The 17943-nt window shown below is 41.2% G+C and overlaps 1 protein-coding gene across 1 annotated transcript in view; it reads right to left on the reverse strand.

Moving 5' to 3' along the window:
- Positions 1–5966, reverse strand: part of LOC139453091 (uncharacterized) — a 50780-nt gene extending 44814 nt beyond the window's left edge. Inside the window, exon 1 of the mRNA XM_071234716.1 lies at positions 5716–5966. The gene's annotated coding sequence lies outside the window, so the exon portion shown is untranslated. The remainder of the gene's footprint in view (positions 1–5715) is intronic.
- Positions 5967–17943: the final 11977 nt, after the last annotated feature.

Consider the following 17943-nt stretch of genomic DNA (forward strand, 5'->3'; position numbering starts at 1 on the left):
CTGACTATAATTGACGTTTATAGTCAGTTATATGATTAACGCCCTGGCCTCGGGAAGATGATCCCCTTCCAAATTGATACACTTTTGCCAAAGATGTTTGGGGCATTTTATCTCAGTTTTGTAGAAGTTCTTCCCTTGCATGTCCAAAATGTTTTCCACTGCTGCTATGACGTCAGCGTTCGAGTCGAAATGGGTTCCTGATAAAGCTTTCTTAATGATTGGGAACAGATAGACGTCTGATAGTGCAAGATCAGGAGACAAAGGTGGGTGCTGAGGGGGTTCAAAGCCTCACCTGATATGTAGCCATGGCAAAGACATATTGGTGTATTGACGCATTGTCCTGATGGAGGGGCACACCTTTTGTCAGCTTCCCATGCCTATTAGTCTGAGTTTCATCTCGAAATTGCCTCGAAAGTGCATCATAATATCCTCCGTTTATTGTCTGGCCTGTTGGAAGATGATGACACCTTCTGAATTCAATATCACCAGCTAATAGACCAGACTTTGCCACTGTTGTAGGTGTTAATTGGACTCACAAACCATTTCAAGAACCTTTCTGGATCAGCTTCAAAGAGAGCTAGATTATCATGTCATGTGCCTGGTGCGTTTCTGATCAGGGCCCACTCGCACAAAGCGATCTTAGCGATCTAAGACTATCGTAAAACTATGTTAACATGTGGGAGTTACGGTCATCTCAGCGCTAAGACGGCAAGTGGGCCCTGATGTCAGAGGCTTTGGAACCCAACGAGCTGATACTTCGACACTGTCAAACTTTCTGTGATAATGGAATGTCTTCTCTCCCGGGAAATGCCTACGGAACTACCAATAGGACGCTAAGTTAGTTATTCGCCGGTCAGTCATCTCCATATCGTGTATTCTCTGGATCATTTCGGGTGTTGCTGACGTCACAGGTCTCCCAAGACGGGGTCGTTTTGAAGGTTCCCGTAGTTTAACAAATTACATTTAAAGAACCGTGTATCGGTTATCTCACATTCACCTTTCTGTACCCTTAGATCACAGTTCAATTTGTCAGACCATAAAGTTTTGGTGTATTAAATCCCCTCTTAATATTTTTGCGTCAATCAATCCTCGTATATTAAGGGAACGGGCAGTTTAAAGGTGAACGCGTAGGCTCGTCTAGCCGAAGATCCGGGTTCGAAACCCTACATGGGCACAATGTGTGAAGTCCATTTCTGGTGTCCCCCGCCGTGATATTGCTGGCATATTGCTAAAAGCGGCATAAAACCATACTCCCTCACTCGTATATTAGGCCCAACGTGGTATTCCCTCATCCCATATGGGGACCTTATCAGTGAACAATAAGAGCATGTTATATGATATATACACCGTAGCATGCTCTGCATCGGGTTATATCGCAGCTTGTCAGCTTAGGTTGGATGACGACTAAAGGTCTGCTCTGCACGGGTATTGTGCTGATAAAACCAGAAACATAATTAGGCCGAGGCGATCCCACGTTGATAGTTTTCTGGCAAGCGTCCAAACAATATGAGTAACTGCACGCCTCACTGTCGGACACTGCACTATGAATAACTGCACGCCTCATTGTCGGCACTGCAGTATGAATAACTGCACGCCTCATTGTCGGCACTGCAATATGAAAGCTGCACGCCTCACTGTCGGACACTGCAATTTGAAAACCCGCACGCCTCACTGTCGGACACTGCACGCCTCACTGTCGGACACTGCAATATGAAAGCTGCACGCCTCACTGTCGGACACTGCAATATGAAAGCTGTACGCCTCACTGTCGGACACTGCAATATGAAAACCCGCACGCCTCACTGTCGGACAATGCAATATGAAAGCTGCACGCCTCACTGTTGGCACTGCAATATGAAAGCTGCACGCCTCACTTTCGGACACTGCACTATGAATAACTGCACGCCTCACTGTCGGCAATGCAATATGAAAGCTGCACGCCTCACTGTCGGCACTGCAATATTAATATCTGCAAGCCTCACTGTCGGCACTGCAATATGAAAGCTGCACGCCTCACTGTCGGCACTGCAATATGAATAACTGCACGCCTCACTGTCGCACTGCAATATGGATATGGAAGCTGCACGCCTCACTGCTGAGACATTGCATTGCAAATAACCCGAAACATTTCTGTCGAACAGTGCAATAAGAATTCATGCTTTTCATGAAGTGAACATAGATACGTAACTGCACGCTTTTCTGTATGCTTTAGTATCGGGCACTGCAACATGAATGTCGGCACGCCTTAATGTCGAACATTGCAATACGTATGCCAACATACTTAAATGTCGGACCATGCAATAAGAATACCAACATGTGTTTTAATGTCCGGCCATGCAATATGAATGCAATGGATATTGTACCGTTTGTCAATATAGTGTACGTGTGTAACTTGGTACTGTCCTGTCGGTCCATTCACAGACACTTCGTATCAGTTACAACCATGAGTTGCAATATGATTATCCAACAAAGCATCTTCAATAGCTGACTGTTCAAACATGGGCATATTTAATCAATCACAGAAAGCTTTAGAAGTCGATCTTGACGCAAAATCAATAACAGCAATCCTGTTTGTTCTTCTGTCTGAATTTGTAAACCTCGGTATTGGCACATCCATATTCACCATTCCGAGCGTCAAGACACCGAGGACAGAGAGCACTCTATCTGAATAACATTGCATACGTGTGAAGCTAATCAAGCCGTATGATCACTTCTACAGCCTGGCTACTGTCACCCCTGAACGTTCCCATCTACGCATAACGCTGAATATGACTCATTTCAACAGATGGGGTCAGTGCCCTATACGATCCGATCCCTGGTCATATGTTACACGTGAGAATTGAAACAGTTCTGTTTCCTGCACATGTCAGCAAGGATAATCATCCTGGACAATGCTGTTCCCATTCCTACACCTACCACCGCACCTACTACCACTGCCCCTACAACTACCACCACCACAAAGGCCATTCAACAAAAACATCATTTTGACGTATCCGAAAGTACATTCCGGACTACCGGAGTCAAGACTATCGGGTTTCACTGTACTACTACTACTACTACTACTGGTTGAGATACGAATATTTACAGGCCGCCGTCGCATATCAAGAATATTGCCGAGTCCGGTGTTAAATAACAAACTACCACTACTACAATTGCTGCTGCTGCTACTACTACTACTACTACTACTACTACTACTACTACTACTACTACTACTACTACTACTACAGATCCGGGGTAGCATAGGTCTTCAGAAACCCATGCTTACCGTACTACTACTACTACTACTACTACTACTACAGATCCGGGGTAGCATAGGTCTTCAGAAACCCATGCTTACCGTAAGAGGCGACTAAGGGGATCGGGTGATCAGCTAGCTCACTTGGTTGATGCATGTCATTGTATCCCAATTGCGTGGATCGATGCTCATGATGTCAAACACTGGATTGTCTGGTCCAGACGCGATTATTTACAGACCGCACTGCTTCTACTACTACTGCCAATCTCGATATGTTTTTTCCTAATTACTAGAACCACTTTACAAACAATATTTAATGAATCAAACCTTTAAAACATTCAAACAAATGCTAATTGTACCAATTTCTTTTATTCGCCAAACGAAATGTCCTACATACATATGCTTACCTTACAACTAAAATAAGGAAAATTGGTCCAACTATTAACGAAATTATTTTATTTATTATGTCATTGTCATTAATTATCATTAATGTCAACATCACTAGTACCACCGCGATAATTGTGTCATTATTATTGCGTATATGACAGCTACATGTGTCATCTGTCTAGATATTATTGCTCCCATAAACGTCGTTTTACCCAGGGGTGAGTTGGTGGGGGTCAAAGCGAAGTACAGTGTCATGTAACTCACCAAGAGTCTGCTTATCTCGCGTTTGAATCCAAATTAACGATCAGTGATCGCCTACGACCTATGTAACTGTGTGCCTTTCTCCCATACCTACCTGAACTCACTGATATAAGTACAAAAAGCGGCACCCACTCACTCACTCGAAATACACCTCTCTTGGTCTACATAATTCCAGAATTAGAATCACCTTTAGGCCGTTAATCACTCATCTCAGCCACCAGCTAACATAGAAGTTCAGGCAAAGTGGTTCATAAAAATGTCATCCAATGGTTGCTTTGATCGTCGGAAATCAGCGGCGGGTCCCGCTGCAACACCTGGGCTACGTTACATATATAGACGGTGTTCTAGTCGATAACATGAGGCAATTAGTACGAGCGTTAGGGCGTGGGTAGTGTGGTTATGACTGCTGAAGTGTACTTGGAGAGCATAATTGCTGTGAGGCAGTGCTGAAAATGGTGTCATGTGTATATGTTTGGGTTTAATGGTAGAGTTGTCACCTTAAACTGGGCGAGTGCTGCCTGATTGACACAGCTCTCACGTGTACGATAAACTTGTCCGACACATCATTAACAACATGCACTCAGTTGTGTTTTTGTGATCCCTATTTCAAACGGCCGTCTGAACAGACAGTCTCCAGTAGGCGGCAGACAGTGTGAAACGACTAGAAACAGACACCACACAGTCTGAATCTATCCTGAAACCGACACTAGATCTTCAGAATCATGACTGTAACCGACATCAGACAGTATAAACAGAAACACGAAACAATCAGAAAGTCTGAACCTAGACTGGAAACAGACATAAGACAGTCTGACTCTAGACTGGGATCAGACTCGAGACAGTCTGAATCTTGAATGAGAAAAGATATCAGAAAGTTTGAATCTAGACAGGAAACAGACATCAGACAGTCTGAATCTTGAATGGGAAAAGAATTCAGAAAGTTTGAATCTAGAATGGGAACAGATCCCAGAAAGTCTTAATCTAGACTGGAAACCAATATCAGACAGTCTGATTCTGAGTGGAAACAGACTCCAGACAGTCTGAATCTAGACTGGAAACAGACATCAGACAGTCTGAATCTAGACTGGACACCCCTTTAACCACGGGGACAAATGACTGCGCAAGGCCCTAATGGCGGCCACTAGTATATGTGCAGTGTTCCGTGTAATACAGTGTCGTAGTCCAACCAAATAGGTTCGTACAATCGCAAACATCGGAAAATAACATGAAAGAGAACGCCCCGATTTGCATTCTAAAGACCATTTCGCTCGTTATTCAGATCTTCTTGCTCGGGAAGCAACAGGTTGTTACTGATGGGACGTGATCCATCTTGTGTACCTAGCGGACACAGTGTTTTCATGACAATGACAAATGGCAGGGATCGGTGTTTATTATCAAAGACAGATAACTAAGATAAATTTTCAGCCCATAAAGACTAATTACGGACATTCCGTAGATTTGTATTGTAGCATTTGTCATACCAACCAAATAGACAGGACATAACCAGATGGTATTCTTGTATTCCAATTATTTCCCGTTAACTGGACCCTATCAACTTGTTTGCGAATCTCTAGTCATGCTCAGAATATCGTCGTCAGTTACTCCGTCTGCGGGCTCCCAACTAGGTATTTATCGTCATTTATTCGTGGCGTAATCCCCAGATACGAGGAAGAAAATCAAGTACTGGGTCAATGTTTCGCACACACTGACGTGGTAATATACACGTATATGTTTAATTACCATGAATCTGTCTCTAGTTGATTCATGCAGCATGGCGTTAAATGTCGTGTATGAGGACAAGTATAAATGGAAGGATGGCATAGGGTACTTACCTATTGACACGTACCACCTGTTGAACTGATATACGTGTAGTTTTCTTCAGTGTCTTAGAATCACACCCATGTTTCCAATGGAGTTACTTCGTAGCTCTTGAAGGAGAATCAGCTTGCCTGACCGGTCAATCACATTGATCTATTGATCTCTCAGACGTAGCAACAGCGTGCTCGGAATCACTGGCAGAGTGTTCTGCTGGTGATTGTTGCGGATATAAGACAGTTTGCGTCACTGCAGTTGCTGCCGCTAGTCGTGCAGACGACACTAAGGCTTGAAGAACACAGGATAAACAGGCATTGGTGGTTAACGGTGAAGTGATAAAACAGTCTCAAAGGGAGGTAACTGGCGTTGAGATTTCACAAACGGGGACTTCCCGGCTGTTGACGATTCTCCTTTTCTTCGCCACAGAGAAACCACCTCGGCTGATCAATAAACGCACGGCTCACGTGCAAATATTACCGACACCATTTTGTTAGTTGAGGCCAGTTGCTGTTAGCCCCTGTTATTAGTCTGTTCTCGCAAACACGACTCACTTCAAGGTTGGACCAAGGTGTACTGTGTTTATTCCAGAAGGAACTGACGACGTATCGCCACCGGGACGCCCCTCTCATCCTCTCCCCCTCCCACCTGTAACCCTAACACACCGCCTTACCGCTTTCGTCACTTAATGGAGAATTTGTTCAGGTGTGATTCGTCAATGAAGTATACAATACGATACCACGGCATTTTCCACCGTGTATCTATATACTTCGTTTCAGAATGCACTCTTTCATTTTAAAGTTACCTGAAAATTAATCATTTAAAGGTAAACAACATTGATTGATTTTCTACGTGTCAGCCACGTATGGCCTGATTGTGTGGTTGTCTGCAAGGGCCTTGCTACTTGCACTATTGAAGGTGTGTCAGCTATTTAGCAATGTAAAGCGATGACGTGTCCTATTAAGTTTTATCTGGGACATTTACTCGCTGAAAGAAGTTTAATAACTCATTTGACACACATTTCCAAGGGGATGTGTGTGACACTATACACAGAGTGAGTCAGACCCAGCCGAGCGTACTTGGCGAACTATAAGGTCAAACAACATGACGAGACATTATTTTGCATAAGTGAACCTGAAAACAATCTAAACGCCACGTAAAAAATAACACCAGCCGTTCAGTCAGAAATGTTAACAGTCTTGTAAGCCTTGATGGTTAATAGACAAACTATTTTATATATTTGGGGAGGCGAGGTTGATTTTTGTTTGCTTGTTTGTTGTTTTGTAGTGTTTTTATATATTTATAAAAAAAAGATTCACCGCGGTCGTTGTCAATACAGGCTAACACACCGACATAAACAAACCTTAAATTATCCCATAACACTGGTAGATGACGATGTCGTTCATGGCAAATTAAAATTAATCTGTAATGTCGTGTTACATATGTAACCTTAAAACAGAGCAGTCTAATAAAACATGATTGGTCGATGATCTCTATTCCTTAAAAAGTAAAGCAAACTTATTTTTTGGGCCCCACAACGTGTGTATAATGTTTTCTTTTCATCAAACCACAGAGTGTTTTTATTTGATTTGTTGTTCTGTTCAAATTAGGCCCACATGACGTATCCGCAAGTCGCAAGTCGCTGTCTCTACGGGCGCATTTAGGGCACGATGGATAAAAAAACAAGTCAATAAAAACGAGTGATACGAAACAGTTTAGACTTGTGTTGCTCTAGGACGTCGGGTCGCCTGGCAATTCACGGTATCCCAGAGGCGTCAAGGCCAGGCCTTCAACACAGCACCGCAACCATTAATAAACTATAATTAATGAATAATGAATACCCGTTCCAAATACCATACACTAACCTTATCCTGAATAAATATAATTCAAGCCTCGGCATTGATATCAGATTTAAAAAGAGTTGATTCATTTCACGTCAAAAACCTGTCTGTAATGTTTGTTTGTTTGTTTGTTGTTTAACGCCACACACCAGCTATATGACGACGGTCTGTAAATAATCGAGTCTGGACCATACAATCCAGTGACTGATGTCATGAGCATCGATCCACGCAATTGGGATACGATGACATGCATCAACCAAGTCATCGAGCCTGATATTTCATATGTGATGTTGCATCACAACAATACTAGGACGGAGACCTAGCTAAGCCGATTATCACTCATATAACAGTAACCTACAACGCCCCAGGTCAGAATTACTTCCTGGTCCACGCAGCGTTTGCACTGGAGGGAAGGGAACCAACTCCGGGTGACTCATAAAACGACAGTGTGAACTATACAAAGGCACATCTGTGGACAACCCTTGCACCGATACATTTAGATACACAACTCCATTTTCTGTGTCGTTATATCAATTATTGCGAAAGATTCGTTTAAAACTTAATTTGGGGAACATTTATACAGATTCAAAGTACCAATACATGCTCTCAATATCGGAGCCTAATTCAAATAGGTGATCTCAGCGCTACGATTGTCGTACTTCTATGTTAAAGTATGGAAGTTGCGATGGTATTCGTGCAACGCTCACTTTGTGGAACGGGGCCCTGAAGAGTAAACCTATAGAAGCCTGGGTACGTACAACGTTTAAACAGTCTATAGATACGAACACATAGGTGCACACGACTTCAGGACTGTAACAACATATTGATACATAGGTACATACGTCTTCAAAAGAGTAACAACATATGACACATAGGTACAAACGACTTCAGACCTCTGACAACATATTGATACATATGTACATACGACTTCAGAACAGAAACAACATATTGATACATAGGTACATACGTCTTCAAAAGAGTAACAACATATGACACATGGGTACAAACGACTTCAGACCTATAACAGCATATTGATACATAGGTACATACGACTTCAGAACAGAAACAACATATTGATACATAGGTACATACGTCTTCAAAAGAGTAACAACATATGACACATAGGTACAAACGACTTTAGACCTCTAACAACATATCGATACATAGGTACATACGACTTCATAACAGTAACAACATATGATACATAAGTACATACGTCTTCATAACAGAAACAACATATGATGAATAGGTGCACACGACTTCAGGGCTGTAACAACATATTGATACATAGGTAAATACGACTTCAGAACAAAACAACATATTGATACATAGGTACATACGTCTTCAAAAGAGTAACAACATATGACACATAGGTACAAACGACTTCAGACCTCTAACAACATATTGATACATAGGTACATACGACTTCAGAACAGAAACAACATATTGATACATAAGTACATACGACTTCAGAACAGAAACAACATATGATACATAAGTACATACGTCTTCATAACAGAAACGACATATGATACATAGGTACATACGACTTCAGAACTGGCGATCTGTAAATAATCGAGTCTGAACCAGACAATTCAGTCATTGACAGCATGGGCATCGATCCACGCAATTGGAATACGATGACATGCATCAACCATGTCAGCGAGCCTGACCACCCGATCTCATTAGTCGCCTCTTACGACAAGCATAGTCGCCTTTTGCGGTAAACATGGGCTGCTGATGACCTATTCTACCCCGGATCTTCACGAGTCAGTGGCAGATGTGTGAGATAGTAGTATGTTGCAGGTGTAACCCCGTGCAAAACAACATTATACGTTCAAGCACGGATGGTAAACCTTGCTACAGTGAATAAGAGAGTGACTATTATTTTACGCCGCTTTTCATAATATTCCAATCACATGGCGGGAGACACATTATGTCCATGTGGGCAATCACTTACGAGCGTTCGGCTGATGAGTTAACGCTTTAACCACTGGGCTACCCATCGCCCCTTACCACCACAGTCGCTATATATGCTCTTTTTGAAACATACCTTTCAGCCTTAGTTTGATTTCCAGGCGTTAAGCAGTAGACATATAGGCGAAAATAATTCGGCGTGTACATAATCCAGTCGCTTATAGCAAAAGCGCAGATAAGAGTGTTCCTTCAAGCCTTGATACAGTTCACCAAACTTTCTATACGCTATCATTTAATCTTGAATATCTAGCTTGTTTTACAAAAATACTTTCTTTTTAACTAATATACAGAAATACAGCTTTCTGATGGCAAATTAAACATGTGTTTCAACATTCAACCGTCGAGCATTAATCTATTATTGATGGAAATGTATAGCGCCTCATAGATTTCATGCATATTTCAAACAGATATTTTTACTTTCATGGGAAGAAAGGACGTATTGTTTCATTCTGTATATACTGGTCCCTGGCGGTGTACATTTGTATGTTTTAAACTGTTTACCAAAGAGCTGTACCTAAGGTTAGACTTAAATAAAGTATCTGTCTGTTTGTCTGCCAAAATTACAATTTAAAACAACAAAATGGTCAAATGAAAATCCAGGGTAGAATTGGTCTGCAGCAACCAATGCAAAGCAGGATAGCAAGCGCCAGGTGCTGAGATCGTATACGGCTCGTGACCAGTTTGTTATTCAGCCTTGGGACCTACTATGTTTACAGGTCTTTACAGTGTTGTCAGTACCCCTAGTGTACAGTACATACACGCACCATGTACACTCAAAAGAACCCACTCTTCCGATGGTGGAAACACGAATACGTACATACAACCGAAACACTAGTGTCATAACTTGTGGTGACTTAGTTCAAATGTGTCTCTGTTCACGCAGCATGGAATGGGTGACCGATATGTGAGGTGAATGTTAAAACCTTTTAGCGCCCCTCGGCAGCTTGGGTTGTATACTCCCCAGGGAGTTGAGAATAATAAAACTGGAATGCAAATGGATCCACTGGTCGGGGAACAAATAAAATCGCATTTGAGCAGATACCTGATATATTGTATATTGCATAAGAAAAAGAGGTAACTAACTGGATCGGGTGGTCAGGCTTGCATTGCAAAGATCGATGTTCATGACGTCAGTCGTGTCCCTTGGTCACGCCAGAAACCTATGATTGTGGGTTCGAATCCAGGTTCGTCCCGATTATGTTTCTAGGTTTGTCAGCACTATACCCTTACTCGTGGGTTTCACCGAAATGGTAAACGTCTGGGACCTGCCTCACTTGGGGCTTTCCTCCCACATTAAGCTGACACGACGTGATATATCTGGTATACTGTTTTAAGCGGCGTTAAACCCAACTCACTCACTCATGATGACAGTCACTGGGTTGTTTGTGTTTTGCGCCTCACAAGTCGTGTCCCTGTATGTCAATTTACAACTATGGTGATGTTTACACGTCCATTTTACTGTCTCATAGGTCGTGTGCCTGTATGTCAATTTACAAGTGTGTGTCATGATTATGATTACACGTCGATTTTACTGTCTCACAAGTCGTGTCCCTGTATGTCAATTTACAAGTATGTGTCATGGTGATGCTTACACGTCCATTTTACTGTCACATAGGTCGTGTGCCTATATGTCAATTCACAAGTATGTGTCATGATTAAATTTTACATGGCCATAATAATGCCCCCTGAGCCATTAGTTGGACAGATGTTAAATTAATTGTTCATTTACACACGTTTTTAATACTGCTATATACAGCACGTGATATTTAAAAAAGAATTATTTTCTGAGAATGGCCGCTGTGAGAAGGTTCACATCAGATCAATACAGGATGCAAGCATCAAGTGACACAGATCTTTGCTGTCACCACTAAAAATCAAAGAACTCAGTGACGCCAGAATAATTCAACTTACGACACCATTATCCAACTCCATCAGAATATAAAATGACACATCTCCCTTGTGACCAGTTATAGACTACCCCCATAGTGAAAAGAACCCGCTTTCTATTATTAATCAGAAAAACCGACTGTGACTGTCCGGGGAAGAGTTTAACGCAGTTCATCGTAACAGCACGACCGCGACGTAAGTCTCTAAGAATAGGCGTTAGAAACTGTCGCCTTGTGGGAATCGAACACAGGCAACGCACCAACCACGGGGTTATTTTCGCGTCCTGGGTTATTGAGTTCTTGAATGATTTATCAAATCTCAGTCCACAAAGAGGGACTTGATTCAGATCGAGGAACTGGATCGATTGTCGACAGAAGCTAAAACACACTGGAATTATGCACAACGTAACGCCCGTCGTTCGTGAAGGTGAAGTTGCTATAGAATTTGTTGAGGAAATCTCAAGGGTTTTAAGATAATCAGCTAGGTACAATGGACAGTTGTACGCGTTTTTGATAAAACGTAGTCCCGATTGCACACATGTAGTTGGAGAATGCGAAATTGTTTAATGCGGCCTTGTCAGTTTAGCAGCTTAAATCATTTGTTTTTATCATTGTAATATCCTGAATAATTCGAGTTAATGTCCGATTTGTCTGTTGTTCAACGGCGGCCACTGTTCCAGCTAAATAATCGAGTATTGAGCAGACAGTCTAGTGATTGGCATCATAAACATCGATCGGGAAGAGAGAGAGAGAGAGAGAGAGAGAGAGAGAGAGAGAGAGAGAGAGAGAGAGAGAGAGAGAGAGAGTATGGTGACGTCATACAATACGTTAAGCAGGGTGTAACCATAAAAAAATTAACGTGGAGTCATTGTAAAAATATAATTTATTGCCAAGTGCATCAACAACAGTGCACAATATCACACGCACAATCATTCAATAAGATGCATGTAAAACGTTACGAGCTTTATATTACAGCATTAGTTGCCCATCCTACCGAGTTCATTACGCCTATGGGTCGAAAATATCCGAAATAATCATCTTTAACTTCCCCGATAAAAAATCATGTTGATTTTGCAGATTTAACTAAATACAGGTACATCGAACGGCTGTAACGGCTGCGCACCGTCTCGGATGTAGACGCTCTTGGGAATAGGAGCTAAATGCGATGTACTCGTTCGACTGAGTGTGTTTAATCATAGCGTATGGGAGCAGGGAGTGGGTACACGGTTTTTTAAAAGTCATCTTATATTTGTCAACGAATGTCAGCCACTCTATAAAACCTTTCAAACTCCCGGATGCGCCTCTGAAAATTGTGATATTTCGATATTTTCGACTCTTGCACGAAATTTTATGATTTCCATGAAGCAACAACGATTGACGATTCAGGGGAGATAACTAGCGCACAGTCGTCAACATCCACGCACACTAAAAGAAATTCTTTTGGCCCTGTTTGTTTAAAACTAACAGAATTGATCCCTACTGCGTTATGCTTTGGTTCAGACGTTGGTTCATCTGTGTTGTAAAATGAAATACAACAATAGTACTAAAATTATTTTCCCAGGAAGACAAGGTTGCTACCTCCTCTATGTGATCACCTTGCTGATGGATGTGGACTGTACCCAATTGGTTTGATCCGACTTATGAGACATAACTGTAAATATGCAGGGAGGTTGGACTTCATTCTCCACACAAGTCTGTGTGGTAACTTTACCCAAAGTTTCTGTCATTCCTTTACATTCTTGTGACAATTAATGTTTCATATCATTCAAATGGTGAAAAAATGTAAAATATCAATCATTAAAGAATACATGGTCAATACATACACCCTGTACTGAGACTATGGTGCTGTGATGTGATGATCTTCTCAATCGAAGATACCACAGAACCACTTCACCTAATACACATAATTCACATGTGTTTCTACCAAACAGGTGCCAGTTCAGCATGCTTGACAGTAGTAGGACAAATCTGAAATCAGTGAATGAAAGGTGGTTCCTAGAGTAAAACACATGTCGTAACATGATTGTCTATTCCACAATACAAGTGTGAGTGAATTAGTGAATGTTAATTTATGCCACATACATATTCCAGGGGGGCTTTTAAAATATAGAGCTGGACCAGGCAAAACAAAGCTGGCCAAAGGCCACCTACATTCAGCTTACAACTCAGAGCATGGGCTACTACAAGGGCAGCAATTGAAACTAACATTTCTAGTCTACTAGTCCACTAGTCCAGTAGCCCTTATACTAATAACCTATACACATCCCCCCCCCCAAAAAAAAAATAATAATAAAAAAATAATAAAAAAAAAATAAATAAATAAAAAATAAAAATAAATATAAATAAATAAATAAAAATATTTTTAAAAATAATAATAATAATAATACAACAATAAATAAATAAATAAAAAATGAAAAACAAAATGGCAAATTTCCACCATTCCTTATGATACCTAACTATTGGGCAGTTTGGCTACGACTAGACTATAGGACTAGTGCCAATATCTATCACTGCAAGGGGGGGTTGCAATAAATAAATCATCTCTCCATGAATAACTGATACAGTGACATGACTGAAGCAATTACTCTGCCAATAATACTCTCATAGGGTTCAAATGAGTATCACTGACAGTGTGAATGAACATCTGCCATATACAATGTGCCCCTGTACATAAAACACATGAAAATAGCAACTGAAAGACTTATTTATGTTGCCATGATAACAGAGAATGTTTGACTGAAGAAGACTTGAATATATTGTGGCTTATATGTGACCCCAGTTAGTAGTCATGTAGAAAAAATAAATAAAAAGATTAATGCAATCTCGCCTGTTCAGAAAAGAGGTGAACTGCATAAAAATATACACACATGTTGATTGTAGAGATAGGTACAAGAATAATATGGTTAAGGCCACAGTAACCAATACATAAATAAGATATGAATCTGGTTCATCAAATAACCACAGGAACAGTTCAGATAAACAACAGTATCACATGTCTGGTGATAATCTTAACACAACAGCACTCATAACGCAGGCACTCTCAACAGCTATCAAATAGTATTACAATCACATGTAATAACACTGACACTGTCAACAGCCATGTGCAGAAACTGAGAGTCAACAGCCATGTGCGGACACTGTCAGTCAACAGCCATGTGCAGACACTGTCAACAGCCACTGACACTGTCAACAGCCATGTGCAGACACTGACACTGTCAACAGCCATGCGCAGACACTGTCAACAGCCACACAGACACTGACAGCCATGTGCAGACACTGACACTGTCAACAGCCATGTGCAGACACTGACACTGCCAACACCAATACAAGACAGCAATATATAGACATTGGCAACAGCAATACCATACAATCTCAGCAACATATACAGACAGTGACTCTGTCAACAGCAATATCAAACATTCTCGGCAATATATACACACAGAGACACTGTCAACAGCAATGCAAGACACAGCAATATATAGACAGTGACAACAGCAATATCATACAATCTCAGCAAAATATACAGACAGTGACGCTGATAACAGCAATACCAGATAACCTCAGCAATATATATACAGACAGTAACACTGTCCAAATCCCCACACAGAGACACTAACATTGTCAACAGCCACACACCCAAACCCCAAGACTTTCAACAGCCACATACAGAGTCTTTGACAGTGTTACCAACCACATATACATACCATGTATACATACATTAACACTGTCAGCAGCTGTCAACAGCCGCACAGATGCAACAATATTGTCATCAGCTATCAACTGCCACACATAGATACAATGATACTGTCAACAGCATCAACAATCAACAGACACACAGTCATACTTCAGTGACTTACAAACTGGTGTTCGTTACCAGGACAACCAGGTATCAGTTTCTGCAGTGCAGTCTACATCAGAATATAATGATGTGCAGCCATAAGCTACAGAATAACCAGGTCCTACATAACAGTACCCTTTGACGAAAGATTTTTCAAAGTCATATTGAGTTTTTATTGACAAAACCAACTACAGTCCTACTATTCAAAATACTGAGGGAATTTATAACAATGAAAATAGTTACTAAATTCCATTACAAAACCCTCATCTATCCATCAATCTCTGCTACTGGCACTAGAACACCCTCAGTTACATCCTCTAAGATAGTTTCTTGTCCCTTTTAGAGAACTGCAGCATTCAATGCTGTGAGTTGAAGTGAAATGGGGTTTAAGGTTGCGTCCAAGATTATTGCACTTATAGAGCGACATGCATTCACGTGTGTGTGCGGCTGCTTGTACTAGTCCTGACCGATGCCAATTTATAGTGCTAGACCACTGAGATACCATGCTGCAGTTTAACATGAATACCCCACTGAGACACAGTATACTGACTCCGAGCCGACCAGACCCTGTTTTAGCCCCTTAATGCCGAGTGCCAGGCAGGGTAACAACAAGTACCATCTTTGAAAGTCTTTTGGTGAGACGCGCCCGGGGATTGATCCCCCGACCTTCTGCTCTCTGGCAGACGCTCTTCCACGAAGGCAGTCCAGCAATGCTGTGAGCCCTGTGTACACTGTCTTTGGTGGAGCCAGACGTGGGTGCAGGGGTGCGTACCCCCATGTTTTCACACACCTTACACCTTACCACGCCTTCGGAAAGTTACTTCATGACTTGGGTTTGTTTTGTTTGTTGTTCAACGCCGCACTCAACAATATTCAAGCTATAGGACGGCAGTCTGTAAATAATCAAGTCGGGACCAGACAACCCTGTGATTGACATCATGAGCATCTATCCACGCAATTGGGATCGATCATGACTTACGTATTTTGTGCACCCCCAGTTTTCAAAAATCCTGAACCTGCCTCTGTATTGTACGTATAAATCTCAGCTCTCAGGTACAACAATCAACTGCTTCCATCACAAGGCCACCCTGATGCTCTGAGAACATTCATAATATACAACATGGCCAATGACATACTTTTGTTCCATGTGGATACCCAATTAAATGATCACAGGGAAAATAATTGTTGTACATTTAAGAAATTACCACTGTGGAAATATGAGAAAAAAAAATGACAGATATAGAATGAATTCAGATCTTTTAAAAATGTTCTGAAATCTGGCACTGCATGCATGCTCTGGATACAATTATTACATTAGTGGACATTAGTGACCAGTGACCAAAGGTCGTGATGTATGATGCAATATTGGCATATACAGTATATATTGAATACGGAAGCTGTTACATAGGTGGCTGATTGAAATCTGTATACAATGAATACCCTGTATGGCTGTGACCTCCATGTTCTGTGAGAAAGAAGTTCAAACACTTAACCATACCGAGACTAGAGGTAAACTTTACACATAATGCCTATCATCATAATCATATAGTGAGTGAGCTTGGGTGAATGCTGCTTTGAACCGTATTTGTCATATCACAGTGTGTCAGCTTAATGTGGAGGAAAACCTGATGTGAAGCAGGTCTTGTATTTTTACACTACTTTGATGAAACCCACAAGCATGGGTATGGTGCTGACAAACCTAGAATATATAATCAGTTTGAATCTGGCATTCTAACCCACGATCACAGGTTTTAGGCCCAAGGACATAACTCTGTATCCACGATTTGATGAAGACTTGAACAACTTTAAACAGAAACATTTTCATCTTTTAACCAAATATTTTCACATTTTGTTCAACTTAATACCTGGAAACATAACCAGGGTGAATCTGGGAGTTGGGTCCTGACACATCTAAGGGACCTAACTCAGCACAGCGAATTACACAAATGGGCCACCCACTATGTACATGGTCGCCTACAACTCAGGATTGAGTCAGATCCTCAAATCTATGTCATATCCTTATGTGAACTGCATATTTTACCATGGCACTATCACAAGTATATAAATAAGTTCCATCCTGCATCTAGATCACCTTGCTATGTGAAAACCTGATTCTAGTGAAGACCCAAGGGCAGAGACAGTTAAGTCAGACTACAGGACAGAATCAAAGGAACAAAGGTCAGCTTCCGGACCACATGGTCACACAATGATGCCATATGAAATGTACATGTCCGACATGAATTAGACAATCTGACACAGATCATAGACTTGCCATAGGTCTATATCCCACATATACCACTCAAAACAAGTAATGGACTAACCGATTCTTTCATATAACCATAGTTATCTATCATGGCAATCTTTCATATTACATAGTTAATAGTAATATAAAATAGTTGATGGTCCTTAACTTTTCTTGAGCAGTATATACATATATCGAACAAGAGGCCCTTGCATCTGACCTTTAATTAAAGATGACTTCTATTTTTTTCAAGTGATATATGCTGTAACATATACTGGCATAAGAGGCAGTGTAGACGATTGTCAAGGAAGGACTGATGTAAGAACGGCAAAACAAGCATGGGTAAGATGTCAACAGACCAAACACTAACATCATGATAAAGGGACTGCAGAGCCCTTAGACTACTGACAACACATGCCCCTTCCTCTTTAACAAGGACTGTGTCCCCTGCCATGATATTGCTG

Source organism: Haliotis cracherodii, unplaced genomic scaffold, assembly GCF_022045235.1.
Source record: "Haliotis cracherodii isolate W230 unplaced genomic scaffold, xgHalCrac1.p SCAF_9, whole genome shotgun sequence".
Lineage (NCBI taxonomy): Eukaryota > Metazoa > Mollusca > Gastropoda > Lepetellida > Haliotidae > Haliotis > Haliotis cracherodii.